Raw genomic sequence first — 14,960 nt, forward strand, 5'->3', positions numbered from 1 at the left:
ACTTCTGATACTATTTGATGCAAATCGAAAAAGAAAGAAAACCTATTAAAGGCTTTCAAAGCAATTGTTTATGAAATTGGATTGCTTCCTACAATCTTAAAAATATTCAGTTATTGTTGAATCATAATATAAATAATTTAGACAAGTTTGGCGAAAATATACTTTATTAAATTTATTACTTTGAATAATATTGTTTCATCTTTGCAGGTTGTAGAAATTTGAACCTTACTATAGACCAACTTCTGAAAATTTCAATAATTATGTACCTTTGGATTGCTTCATTCAATCTTATTAAAATTGGTTCAACTGTGAATCATAATTTCTTGATAACGTAAGAGAACTATTGGGTGCATATTTAATGCAGAATCAATGCTTTATATTGAACCATGTTAACGTTCATGTTGAACTATTGTATCGTGTGATTAAATTTAAGACGATATGGTTCATCTTAGTAGGTTATAGAAAGTTTGAACCTTATTATCGTTCAATTTATAACCTTGAGTGCATATTTGATGCAGAATCAATGCTTTGTATTGAACCATGTTAACGTTCATGTTGAACTATTGTATCGTGTGATTAAATTTAAGACGATATGGTTCATCTTAGTAGGTTATAGAAAGTTTGAACCTTATTATCGTTCAATTTATAACCTTGAGTGCATATTTGATGCAATGCTTTATATTGAACCATGTTAACGTTTATGTTGAACTATTGTATCGTGTGATTAAATTTCAGACGATATGGTTCATCTTAGTAGGTTATAGAAAGTTTGAACCTTATTATCGTTCAATTTATAACCTTGGGTGCATATTTAATGCAGAATCAATGCTTTATATTGAACCATGTTAACGTTCATGTTGAACTATTGTATCGTGTGATTAAATTTAAGACGATATGGTTCATCTTAGTAGGTTATAGAAAGTTTGAACCTTATTATCGTTCAATTTATAACCTTGGGTGCATATTTAATGCAGAATCAATGCTTTATATTGAACCATGTTAACGTTCATGTTGAACTATTGTATCGTGTGATTAAATTTCAGACGATATGGTTCATCTTAGTAGGTTATAGAAAGTTTGAACCTTATTATCGTTCAATTTATAACCTTGGGTGCATATTTAATGCAGAATCAATGCTTTATATTGAACCATGTTAACGTTCATGTGGAACTATTGTATCGTGTGATTAATTTTAAGACGATATGGTTCATCTTAGTAGGTTATAGAAAGTTTGAACCTTATTATCGTTCAATTTATAACCTTGAGTGCATATTTGATGCAGAATCAATGCTTTGTATTGAACCATGTTAACGTTCATGTGGAACTATTGTATCGCGTGATTAAATTTAAGACGATATGGTTCAATTTAGTAGGTTATAGAAAGTTTGAACCTCATTATCGTTCAATTTATAACCTTGAGTGCATATTTGATGCAATGCTTTGTATTGAACCATGTTAACGTTCATGTTGAACTATTGTATCGTGTGATTAAATTTAAGACGATATGGTTCATCTTAGTAGGTTATAGAAAGTTTGAACCTTATTATCGTTCAATTTATAACCTTGGGTGCATATTTAATGCAGAATCAATGCTTTATATTGAACCATGTTAACGTTCATGTTGAACTATTGTATCGTGTGATTATATTTAAGACGATATGGTTCATCTTAGTAGGTTATAGAAAGTTTGAACCTTATTATCGTTCAATTTATAACCTTATGCATATTTAATGCAATGCTTTATATTGAACCATGTTAACGTTCATGTTGAACTATTGTATCGTGTGATTAAATTTAAGACGATATGGTTCATCTTAGAAGGTTATAGAAAGTTTGAACCTTATTACCGTTCAATTTATAACCTTGGGTGCATATTTAATGCAATGCTTTATATTGAACCATGTTAACGTTCATGTTGAACTATTGTATCGTGTGATTAAATTTAAGACGATATGGTTCATCTTAGTAGGTTATAGAAAGTTTGAACCTTATTATCGTTCAATTTATAACCTTGGGTGCATATTTAATGCAGAATCAATGCTTTATATTGAACCATGTTAACGTTCATGTTGAACTATTGTATCGTGTGATTAAATTTAAGACGATATGGTTCATCTTAGTAGGTTATAGAAAGTTTGAACCTTATTATCGTTCAATTTATAACCTTATGCATATTTAATGCAATGCTTTATATTGAACCATGTTAACGTTCATGTTGAACTATTGTATCGTGTGATTAAATTTAAGACGATATGGTTCATCTTAGAAGGTTATAGAAAGTTTGAACCTTATTACCGTTCAATTTATAACCTTGGGTGCATATTTAATGCAATGCTTCAGATTGAACCATGTTAACGTTCATGTTGAACTATTGTATCGTGTGATTATATTTAAGACGATATGGTTCATCTTAGTAGGCTATAGAAAGTTTGAACCTTATTATCGTTCAATTTATAACCTTATGCATATTTAATGCAATGCTTTATATTGAACCATGTTAACGTTCATGTTGAACTATTGTATCGTGTGATTAAATTTAAGACGATATGGTTCATCTTAGAAGGTTATAGAAAGTTTGAACCTTATTACCGTTCAATTTATAACCTTGGGTGCATATTTAATGCAATGCTTTATATTGAACCATGTTAACGTTCATGTTGAACTATTGTATCGTGTGATTAAATTTAAGACGATATGGTTCATCTTAGTAGGTTATAGAAAGTTTGAACCTTATTATCGTTCAATTTATAACCTTGGGTGCATATTTAATGCAGAATCAATGCTTTATATTGAACCATGTTAACGTTCATGTTGAACTATTGTATCGTGTGATTAAATTTAAGACGATATGGTTCATCTTAGAAGGTTATAGAAAGTTTGAACCTTATTATCGTTCAATTTATAACCTTGGGTGCATATTTAATGCAGAATCAATGCTTTATATAGAACCATGTTAACGTTCATGTTGAACTATTGTATCGTGTGATTAAATTTAAGACGATATGGTTCATCTTAGAAGGTTATAGAAAGTTTGAACCTTATTATCGTTCAATTTATAACCTTGGGTGCATATTTAATGCAGAATCAATGCTTTATATTGAACCATGTTAACGTTCATGTTGAACTATTGTATCGTGTGATTAAATTTAAGACGATATGGTTCATCTTAGTTGGTTATAGAAAGTTTGAACCTTATTATCGTTCAATTTATAACCTTGGGTGCATATTTAATGCAGAATCAATGCTTTATATTGAACCATGTTAACGTTCATGTTGAACTATTGTATCGTGTGATTAAATTTAAGACGATATGGTTCATCTTAGTAGGTTATAGAAAGTTTGCACCTTATTATCGTTCAATTTATAACCTTGGGTGCATATTTAATGCAATGCTTTATATTGAACCATGTTAACGTTCATGTTGAACTATTGTATCGTGTGATTAAATTTAAGACGATATGGTTCATCTTAGAAGGTTATAGAAAGTTTGAACCTTATTATCGTTCAATTTATAACCTTGGGTGCATATTTAATGCAATGCTTTATATTGAACCATGTTAACGTTCATGTTGAACTATTGTATCGTGTGATTAAATTTAAGACGATATGGTTCATCTTAGAAGGTTATAGAAAGTTTGAACCTTATTATCGTTCAATTTATAACCTTGGGTGCATATTTAATGCAATGCTTTATATTGAACCATGTTAACGTTCATGTTGAACTATTGTATCGTGTGATTAAATTTAAGACGATATGGTTCATCTTAGTAGGTTATAGAAAGTTTGAACCTTATTATCGTTCAATTTATAACCTTGGGTGCATATTTAATGCAGAATCAATGCTTTATATTGAACCATGTTAACGTTCATGTTGAACTATTGTATCGTGTGATTAAATTTAAGACGATATGGTTCATCTTAGAAGGTTATAGAAAGTTTGAACCTTATTATCGTTCAATTTATAACCTTGGGTGCATATTTAATGCAGAATCAATGCTTTATATTGAACCATGTTAACGTTCATGTTGAACTATTGTATCGTGTGATTAAATTTAAGACGATATGGTTCATCTTAGAAGGTTATAGAAAGTTTGAACCTTATTATCGTTCAATTTATAACCTTGGGTGCATATTTAATGCAGAATCAATGCTTTATATTGAACCATGTTAACGTTCATGTTGAACTATTGTATCGTGTGATTAAATTTAAGACGATATGGTTCATCTTAGAAGGTTATAGAAAGTTTGAACCTTATTATCGTTCAATTTATAACCTTGGGTGCATATTTAATGCAGAATCAATGCTTTATATTGAACCATGTTAACGTTCATGTTGAACTATTGTATCGTGTGATTAAATTTAAGACGATATGGTTCATCTTAGTAGGTTATAGAAAGTTTGAACCTTATTATCGTTCAATTTATAACCTTGGGTGCATATTTAATGCAGAATCAATGCTTTATATTGAACCATGTTAACGTTCATGTTGAACTATTGTATCGTGTGATTAAATTTAAGACGATATGGTTCATCTTAGAAGGTTATAGAAAGTTTGAACCTTATTATCGTTCAATTTATAACCTTGGGTGCATATTTAATGCAGAATCAATGCTTTATATTGAACCATGTTAACGTTCATGTTGAACTATTGTATCGTGTGATTAAATTTAAGACGATATGGTTCATCTTAGAAGGTTATAGAAAGTTTGAACCTTATTATCGTTCAATTTATATCCTTGGGTGCATATTTAATGCAGAATCAATGCTTTATATTGAACCATGTTAACGTTCATGTTGAACTATTGTATCGTGTGATTAAATTTAAGACGATATGGTTCATCTTAGTAGGTTATAGAAAGTTTGAACCTTATTACCGTTCAATTTATAACCTTGGGTGCATATTTAATGCAGAATCAATGCTTTATATTGAACCATGTTAACGTTCATGTTGAACTATTGTATCGTGTGATTAAATTTAAGACGATATGGTTCATCTTAGAAGGTTATAGAAAGTTTGAACCTTATTATCGTTCAATTTATATCCTTGGGTGCATATTTAATGCAGAATCAATGCTTTATATTGAACCATGTTAACGTTCATGTTGAACTATTGTATCGTGTGATTAAATTTAGGACGATATGGTTCATCTTAGAAGGTTATAGAAAGTTTGAACCTTATTATCGTTCAATTTATATCCTTGGGTGCATATTTAATGCAGAATCAATGCTTTATATTGAACCATGTTAACGTTCATGTTGAACTATTGTATCGTGTGATTAAATTTAAGACGATATGGTTCATCTTAGAAGGTTATAGAAAGTTTGAACCTTATTATCGTTCAATTTATAACCTTGGGTGCATATTTAATGCAGAATCAATGCTTTATATTGAACCATGTTAACGTTCATGTTGAACTATTGTATCGTGTGATTAAATTTAAGACGATATGGTTCATCTTAGTAGGTTATAGAAAGTTTGCACCTTATTATCGTTCAATTTATAACCTTGGGTGCATATTTAATGCAATGCTTTATATTGAACCATGTTAACGTTCATGTTGAACTATTGTATCGTGTGATTAAATTTAAGACGATATGGTTCATCTTAGAAGGTTATAGAAAGTTTGAACCTTATTATCGTTCAATTTATAACCTTGGGTGCATATTTAATGCAATGCTTTATATTGAACCATGTTAACGTTCATGTTGAACTATTGTATCGTGTGATTAAATTTAAGACGATATGGTTCATCTTAGAAGGTTATAGAAAGTTTGAACCTTATTATCGTTCAATTTATAACCTTGGGTGCATATTTAATGCAATGCTTTATATTGAACCATGTTAACGTTCATGTTGAACTATTGTATCGTGTGATTAAATTTAAGACGATATGGTTCATCTTAGTAGGTTATAGAAAGTTTGAACCTTATTATCGTTCAATTTATAACCTTGGGTGCATATTTAATGCAGAATCAATGCTTTATATTGAACCATGTTAACGTTCATGTTGAACTATTGTATCGTGTGATTAAATTTAAGACGATATGGTTCATCTTAGAAGGTTATAGAAAGTTTGAACCTTATTATCGTTCAATTTATAACCTTGGGTGCATATTTAATGCAGAATCAATGCTTTATATTGAACCATGTTAACGTTCATGTTGAACTATTGTATCGTGTGATTAAATTTAAGACGATATGGTTCATCTTAGAAGATTATAGAAAGTTTGAACCTTATTATCGTTCAATTTATAACCTTGGGTGCATATTTAATGCAGAATCAATGCTTTATATTGAACCATGTTAACGTTCATGTTGAACTATTGTATCGTGTGATTAAATTTAAGACGATATGGTTCATCTTAGAAGGTTATAGAAAGTTTGAACCTTATTATCGTTCAATTTATAACCTTGGGTGCATATTTAATGCAGAATCAATGCTTTATATTGAACCATGTTAACGTTCATGTTGAACTATTGTATCGTGTGATTAAATTTAAGACGATATGGTTCATCTTAGTAGGTTATAGAAAGTTTGAACCTTATTATCGTTCAATTTATAACCTTGGGTGCATATTTAATGCAGAATCAATGCTTTATATTGAACCATGTTAACGTTCATGTTGAACTATTGTATCGTGTGATTAAATTTAAGACGATATGGTTCATCTTAGAAGGTTATAGAAAGTTTGAACCTTATTATCGTTCAATTTATAACCTTGGGTGCATATTTAATGCAGAATCAATGCTTTATATTGAACCATGTTAACGTTCATGTTGAACTATTGTATCGTGTGATTAAATTTAAGACGATATGGTTCATCTTAGAAGGTTATAGAAAGTTTGAACCTTATTATCGTTCAATTTATAACCTTGGGTGCATATTTAATGCAGAATCAATGCTTTATATTGAACCATGTTAACGTTCATGTTGAACTATTGTATCGTGTGATTAAATTTAAGACGATATGGTTCATCTTAGTAGGTTATAGAAAGTTTGAACCTTATTATCGTTCAATTTATAACCTTGGGTGCATATTTAATGCAGAATCAATGCTTTATATTGAACCATGTTAACGTTCATGTTGAACTATTGTATCGTGTGATTAAATTTAAGACGATATGGTTCATCTTAGAAGGTTATAGAAAGTTTGAACCTTATTATCGTTCAATTTATAACCTTGGGTGCATATTTAATGCAGAATCAATGCTTTATATTGAACCATGTTAACGTTCATGTTGAACTATTGTATCGTGTGATTAAATTTAAGACGATATGGTTCATCTTAGAAGGTTATAGAAAGTTTGAACCTTATTATCGTTCAATTTATAACCTTGGGTGCATATTTAATGCAATGCTTTATATTGAACCATGTTAACGTTCATGTTGAACTATTGTATCGTGTGATTAAATTTAAGACGATATGGTTCATCTTAGAAGGTTATAGAAAGTTTGATCCTTATTATCGTTCAATTTATAACCTTTGGATTGTTTCCTACATTTTTAGTAAAATCGGTTTAATGTTGGACTGTAATCGAGGTAACTTGAACAAATTCGGAATAAATTCGTTGCAAACCTAATAAGGTGTAAAACTGAAGTTTGTTTCTGTTCATGTTGAACCATCGTATTTTGTAATTATTGAATCAAATTTAAGAAGTGCGATAATATGGTTCATCTAAATAGGCTTCAAAAAGTTTTAACCTTATGATCGCACAACAACTAAAACTTTTTAACTGCTTATATTTGATTGATTTCCTTCAATTTCAGTAAAATTGGCTTAATATTGACCATAATCTAGGTAACTTAGATAAATTCAGAGTAAATTTGCTGTAAACCCAACAAAGTATTAAACTGAACTTTGTTTCCATTCATGTTGAAGCATCGTATCCTGCAATCAAATTCCCCCTAGCCTTCAGGCTAATCGTGGAAGGTCATCGTGGTTTTCCTCTCCGTGTAACGCAAATGTGGGTTAGTTTCATCAAAAAGTCCTCCACAAAAGCAAAATTCAAGTTGATTCAGGAGTTCTTTTGTCTTCTGGATCGGGTTCAAAATTACAAGTTTATAGAGTTAAAAATTGGAAATCGTAAACTCAAAATTGGGTAGGCTGCTCACGTAAAATAAAGCAAAATAAATATGATACCGATAATTGCTAACCTCTCGTTATTAAATCCTTACATTTCTAAAGCATAGAGCCTAAGGGAGAAGATTTTAATAAAACAAAGGGAATTATGCATTAATGCAAAGAGGGCATTAATGCAAAGATTATTAAGCATTAATGCAAAGATAGGCAAGGAAGATCGAAGGCTATTCCAAATTTTTAAGGAAATTTAGCTGCCTTATTTCTACCTGGAAAATGAGGGAAAATTCGTTAGCGTTAGAACATGGAAAGAATGATTTTATTAACAACAATACAACCCGCATACAATGGAAAATTGTTACTTTATTTATTGTTCAAAATTTTTTACATTACTAGAAATAGTTTCTTAGCAAAAAAAGTAACTTTTTATTAAAAATAAAGCAACAATTTATTTGGTATATAATTACATATATAACTTGATAAAAGTGAGAAGCAGATCTATCATAATTTTTAAAATCGAAACATGTTTCCTTTTTAAACAATTTTTACCTCTTTTTTATTCAGTGACACCTGTACCATCTGTGAACGAAAATGTTAAAAATAATTTCAATGTGAAAATAATTAGTCAATTTGCTGTAGTTTTTCTGAAGAATCCAAATCTGTGTCAAAAAATTATAGGCAATCCTGTTTAAGATTTTGAAAAAACCTCCCTTGCCACTTCAAGAGGTAAGGTGATGGATATCAAGTATGGTATAATTAAATGCATTTTCGTTTAGAAGTATTCCACAGGTATATTTTAGATGCTTATTTCTCAAGATGTTTAACCGTTTTCCCAGTTTTTGGACACACTACATATTTATTGTTTTATTTTCTAGTCAAAATTTTTTGTGATTTTGATTGACTTATCGGAATGGTATATCTGTTGAATACAGTTCCATAATTAAAATGCTTTAAATCTCCACGCATCTATAAATTAGTGATGTAATCTATATACGAGTTTATAACATAAACTCATTTATATCACGTTTTTTTAAAAATTTATTTTGATCAAGTTTGCTTAACAAACCCCTAATTATGTATTTATCAGCAGAATTTCCTCAGCTCTTTATCTATGCGTTTAACTAATCTTTTTCAAATAATCAGAATTTATTGATATTTCATAAACGTTTTATTTTTTTTCCGGTATAAAGTGTATTCGGATATTAATTATCTAGTCTTAACTAAAAAATAACTATTAGCATACTTTCCCGAAATCTAATAAAATAATTCTAGAACCTAATTATAAATTGTATGCAAAATACAGATTGATCCAAAAGTAATTAGTTAAGGTCTAAAGAAAATAAAACTCTATAATTCGCTAATTATGTACTGTACCAAAAGTAAAAGCTATTATAAGGCTTAGAAGAAGCTGAAACTGCGTTGTTTAAAATTTCGTTCAATTCTTTTGATAGTAAATAAGAAAAATATATAACACTTACATTCTTAATATTCTTATTAATTAAAATTTTGAAGCAGAAGGTATTCAGGAAAAGTGTGGGGATTAAAATGGGGGAATTAAGAATTTTTTGAGAATTTTATTCTTGGAAAAATTATTTTTTAAAATTTTTGAAAACGAAATAGGATCTGTTTGCTGGCAAACAGAAGGAAATAGAAATGTACAGTTTGCTGGATGCTTTTCTTATGAGATCATGTATTTGTTATTCTCATCAAATTTTAAAACTTTTCCTGTACAAATGGTGCTGATGGCTGAAAATACTATAAAACGATGTGTATTTTTGTTGGACTTCATTTTTATTTCATTTTATAACCGTCGTTGAACATCCGTCCCGGTTTTTGAGTTTATGAATATTAATGTTGAACGCCGTAATCTTGTAATTTGAATATAATCCAGAGGACAAGGGAACTCCTGGATCAAGTATTGGGAGAAATTCGGCCTCGTGGAGAGCTTTTTGAGGGAACTAACCCTCGTTGGCGTTGCGCGGAGAGGAAAACCACGAAAACCAAGTCTTCCACGGTTAGCTTGAAGGCAAGGGGACTCTGATCCATGTTCCGTCTAACACAGAGGATATTTTACGTCAGCACTGTGGTAGGTGTAAGCTGGATGCGGAATTCGTATCTACCAACCATCACTGGGATTCGAACCCGGCTCCCCTCATTGAAAGGAAAACACTCCATCCCTTGAGCCATCACGGCTCCTGTTGGACTTCATTAACATATTTCTAGAGAAATATTTAACTTACGAATATTCCAACTAAATGTTAACATATGTTTCTGTTATTTGTCTATTCTGTTGATTACGCCATGTTGCTTTCACAAAGAGTTTTAATTTTAAGAGCATTCTGTTACGGATTTTCTGTTAGAAGAGCTATCAGTAGCGAAACTTTGTATCGAATTTTTAAACTTTGTGCGAACATTAAAATGGTTTTCAGAGCATAACGCATTAAAGCAAACATTCATATTGCCTATATAAATAAAACAGACTGCTTACATATGTGCAATATGCGCAGTGTGCAATAAGTAAGCAAACCACCCTGAATAACTTTTGATCTAAAGATCGGATCTTCATGTTCTAGGAATTCATCTTAATTGTATATGGGAATGACCTCAAATATGCTAATGTATTAGTGCAGACGATATTTTGAGTTACAAACTCAGGCAAAAAATTTACTTTCTCTAAATAAACATATCTTTTTTCGACGAATCCGGATTACTAACCCCAAAGTATAAAGGTAGCCGCAATCTGGGAAATATGGATTTTGGGAAATATGGATGGACCAGATTGTTTAATCAGGAGAGTGGTCAAAAGTTTGGATTCCTTAATGTAAATTTTATTTCTTCCGTATTTTGCCATATCTCGTGAACGTTTTAAGGTGAATTGAAAAATGTTTTGTACACAATTAAGAAATTTGTTTATCCTAACATAATTCTAAGCAAAAAATAATAACTTTCAGCAAATATTTATTGTTTCTTATTGTTTTATTTAATAATGATAGTTTTACTTAATAATGATAATAATAATAATTGGTATAAAATTTTTACTTCATTTTATCGAATATGATTTTACATAGCAAACTACAAAATATCAGCGGTCGAATAAATGGAATTTTAAAAACACGACACTGTGAAATTCGATTTCTTAAACATTTTTGACCAATTTTGCTCAAATTTTGCATTTTGCCATGTAAAATTACATTCTTTGAATTCTATGGGATGCAACAGGCAAACCCGTTGTCGGAGAAAGTTTTTAAAGTGTAGACAGTTACGTTTTTCCTGTCTTCGAACGTATTTACAAGAAATCTTATGGATAGAAAGAGTTTTCTGCAGAATTTGGTAAATATTTTATAATGTGTCTGATTTGCTAACTTGCAGGTCTAATCAATCAAAAAGTTCGATTTGTCACAGGATAATTTGAATTATTTATCTTAAGTTCGTACGTTAGCTTATCACAAGTAAAATAAGCGTTGATAATTTCGTAATTCCTTTTTGTTTATTACCTGGAGATTTTATTTACTTCACCGGATTTTTTTTCTTTTCTTTGAGAAGTTTTTATTTATTTATTTACTTTTTTAAAGCAAATCAACTGTGTTAATGCGGACCATCCATCAATGTTGGCGAGTTCATATCACAAAAAAAATTCTGGAAGGGGAGTAATGTAGCGTAACTACCACTATAAATATTAAATAACAAATCACTAGTATATAAGACTTGTTAACTGGATTCCACCATGAGGTACCTTTTGATAGATGAAGGATGACATAGTCTATAAATAGTGATTTGTTATTTAATATTTGTAGTGGTAGTTACGCCACAGACGTTATAGAAACACGCGTTTTCGTTTTTACAAAAAATAATGAAAACCGAACTGTTGTTGTTGTTTTTAATGCCACTTGCCAAACGGAAAAGCCAGCCTGCTTGGTGAAACCGAGCAAATTTAAGGCAGAGTGTGCGTTTCTTGTCTTTTAGTGGCGCCATCTATGCCCAAGAATTCGACTTCTGCCACACCATGCGTCGCACCCGTTTATAGGGCGGACCCATTCATACATCCATTCATTCATCCACAGATCGTAATTTTGACCTAAATGAGAGAACGATCGATCTCCAATCCAGTACCCCCAGAGGCTCTGATTTGTTATGAGAGCATGGAGGGCTTTGGCGACTCGACAGATTTAACGTGCATCAGTCACTTTACTACACGGGGAGTCTTCGGCCGGCGGGGTTCGAACTCTCGGACATGGGCCCAGTACCTTACCGACCAGGCTATCCCGGGCCTTGAAAACTGAACTAATAAAATAGGACTGAAGTTATCAATGAAGCCAAGAGAAAATTGCGGTAAATTCTGAAAATCGTATTTTTAGTTATATTATATGCATAATAAATCTTCATTTTAATTAATTGAACTCTTAGCTCATATTATTGTAAATTTAATAGTTTGAAGTCACACCGGAACATACAACAAGTAATAAGAAAATAAAATTTGCGTATTAATCCCCATAAATGTGCAGGGTTCTGATATCAGGGTACTCCTCCATTTTGGAGGGTGGTAAGAAAACATATTGCCACAGTATATTAGTCACCTATAATGGTATAAAAGTTTCTAATTGCCAGAGAACTTACAATGTCAAAACCAGTAGTATATAATACAATATTTAATTAAGCATCAGAGGTGGCAGTAACAGTTTGGTGATTCTTACGGCCTTTGAAATAAGTAACGATATTTGTTTGTTCGACAAAAATGATTATTAAAGTTTTAGAGCCGGTAATAAAAATTTACGAGAATTACAATTAATTAATTTTGGTAATAGGCGCAATTTGAAATAAAAAAAGTTTTGCATTAAAATACTAATTCAATTGAGAAAATTTATTTATTCTTAATATTTATCAACCGTAAAAAATCGCCTTATAATTATTGAAGCTTTTGATGCTTAATTATTTTTAGTAATGGGCACAAACTGAAATGAAAAAAAATCAGTTTTGTACTAAAAAGCTAAATTATTGGAGAAAATATGCTTTTTAAATATGAAAACCATAAAAAATCGCTTAAAAACTTCAATGAATTTTTAAAAAACTTTTTTAACAATGGTTACTACTGCTATTATGTCAACTGGTGCTTTTTAAATGTTAAATATAATAATATTCGTACCAAATATACTTTAACTGAAATTGGTTTCTACTGTTCAGTTCACCGTACTAGGAAAAAACGTTAATTATGGTAATTTTTGACTATCAAAAGAATCTCTATCAATAACATTATGTCAAATGACACTGGATAAAATATTTTTTTTGAAGGTATGAGCCTCTAAAACATGATTTGATTAATCTAATAACATAAAGTCACCGTAGAGTGTAAGTAAGAGATAGATACCTGAGAAAATTTTAATTATGGTAAAGTTGGATTATCAGGAGTTGATCTAGAGCAATAGCATTATGCTAAACGGTATAGGATATAATAAATTTTTATTTTGAGGTAAATGGCACTTTAAAAGTAGCATAAGAACCATAGGTGTAACTAGAGAATGGGTCACTTTTTGTTTTTAAGAAACTACGCCTATGCTAAAAACATTATTCTTTTTAAAAAAAATAATAAACGGAAATGATTGGAATGTGATGCAATTTCAAGACAAGAAAGGTAACACTTCACTTTCTGAAGAAAGGCAGCTTCGATTGGAAAGATATGTAATTCTTGACAAGAAATAAACCCAGCATAATGTTTAGAACTATCTTGCAGACGATGCAATAAAATATTATTATTTTAAAAGCATATGTCTAAAAAGAAGAAATTGCTTAGACAATACCTCATAGCATTTTAATTCGAAATTAGATTAATAGTTCCTAAAAGCATGTATCTAAAAAGCTGTCAGAAGTTTCGATACAGAAGATAATGAGTTAACATTACATGCATCTCTTTTCGAAGCAAATATTCCGATTACCACGCAAAAAGCAACTTTGTTGCCACTTTCAGAAATAAAAGAAGGAAAGTAATCGACAGAATGGTCCCATTAGTGGCTACAGACAAGGCTTCAGATTACGAGTAATGTCCAGAATATTTTTTCTCGCTGAATAACGGGAAAACGTTAATAGACGTCACTCACAGGACGTCGAAAAAGAAGGAAAACAGCAGGTGTTTAGGGAAGAGCATCAGTTAAGACTTTCAGCCTGATCTCTACCCATAAATCAAAGTGAAAACGGATATGTTAGTCCACTGTGAAAGATAATGGAATGAGTTGGGAGGTATTACTAAAATTTTCTGCTGACAAAGTATTATTCATATACTCTGTTAGATTTCTTATTCAAAAATTATGGCAAAATTACCGGCAACAACACCCATCCGAATAATCGTTAAATTTACGGCAAAGAACATTTTTTATCCTTGCGTGAAACCGTTTACAACTAGTATGGTTGTAAAATCTTGATTACGAAATTATATGGTTTTTTTAACCATTTACAACTGGCATGGTTTCAAACTGGCAAAAGATAAATTTGACTGGCATAGGAGCTAGGAGTTTTATTAGGTAATATAACTTGGACTGAGCAGGACACAAACTGGAGAATTTTGGAAAATCGTCATGTGTAGAAGAGAATGGGGTAAACTGGAACTCGAACTCCAGCGTTGATGGTCGCGAGACTGGCAGATTAGCTCTCTCTGCCATAATATGTACGCAGTTGCGAAGAACTAAGTGGCTTCCTTATATGGGCTTAGTTCATGCGATAAAATTCTGTTTGTTTAACCAAATTAGGCGAAAGCAGTTAATAAACGCTTTTTTTTTACAGTTAGCAGTTTGATTACCATCTTATTTATGGTTATTTGACTGTTATGTTTGAATATGGTAAAATAACAATTAAACAAATTGTTATTTAACCATGTTTTTCCCAATAAATTTCA

Source organism: Parasteatoda tepidariorum, chromosome 10 (genome assembly GCF_982258835.1).
Source record: "Parasteatoda tepidariorum strain Cologne lab strain chromosome 10, Ptep-v5.0, whole genome shotgun sequence".
NCBI lineage: Eukaryota > Metazoa > Arthropoda > Arachnida > Araneae > Theridiidae > Parasteatoda > Parasteatoda tepidariorum.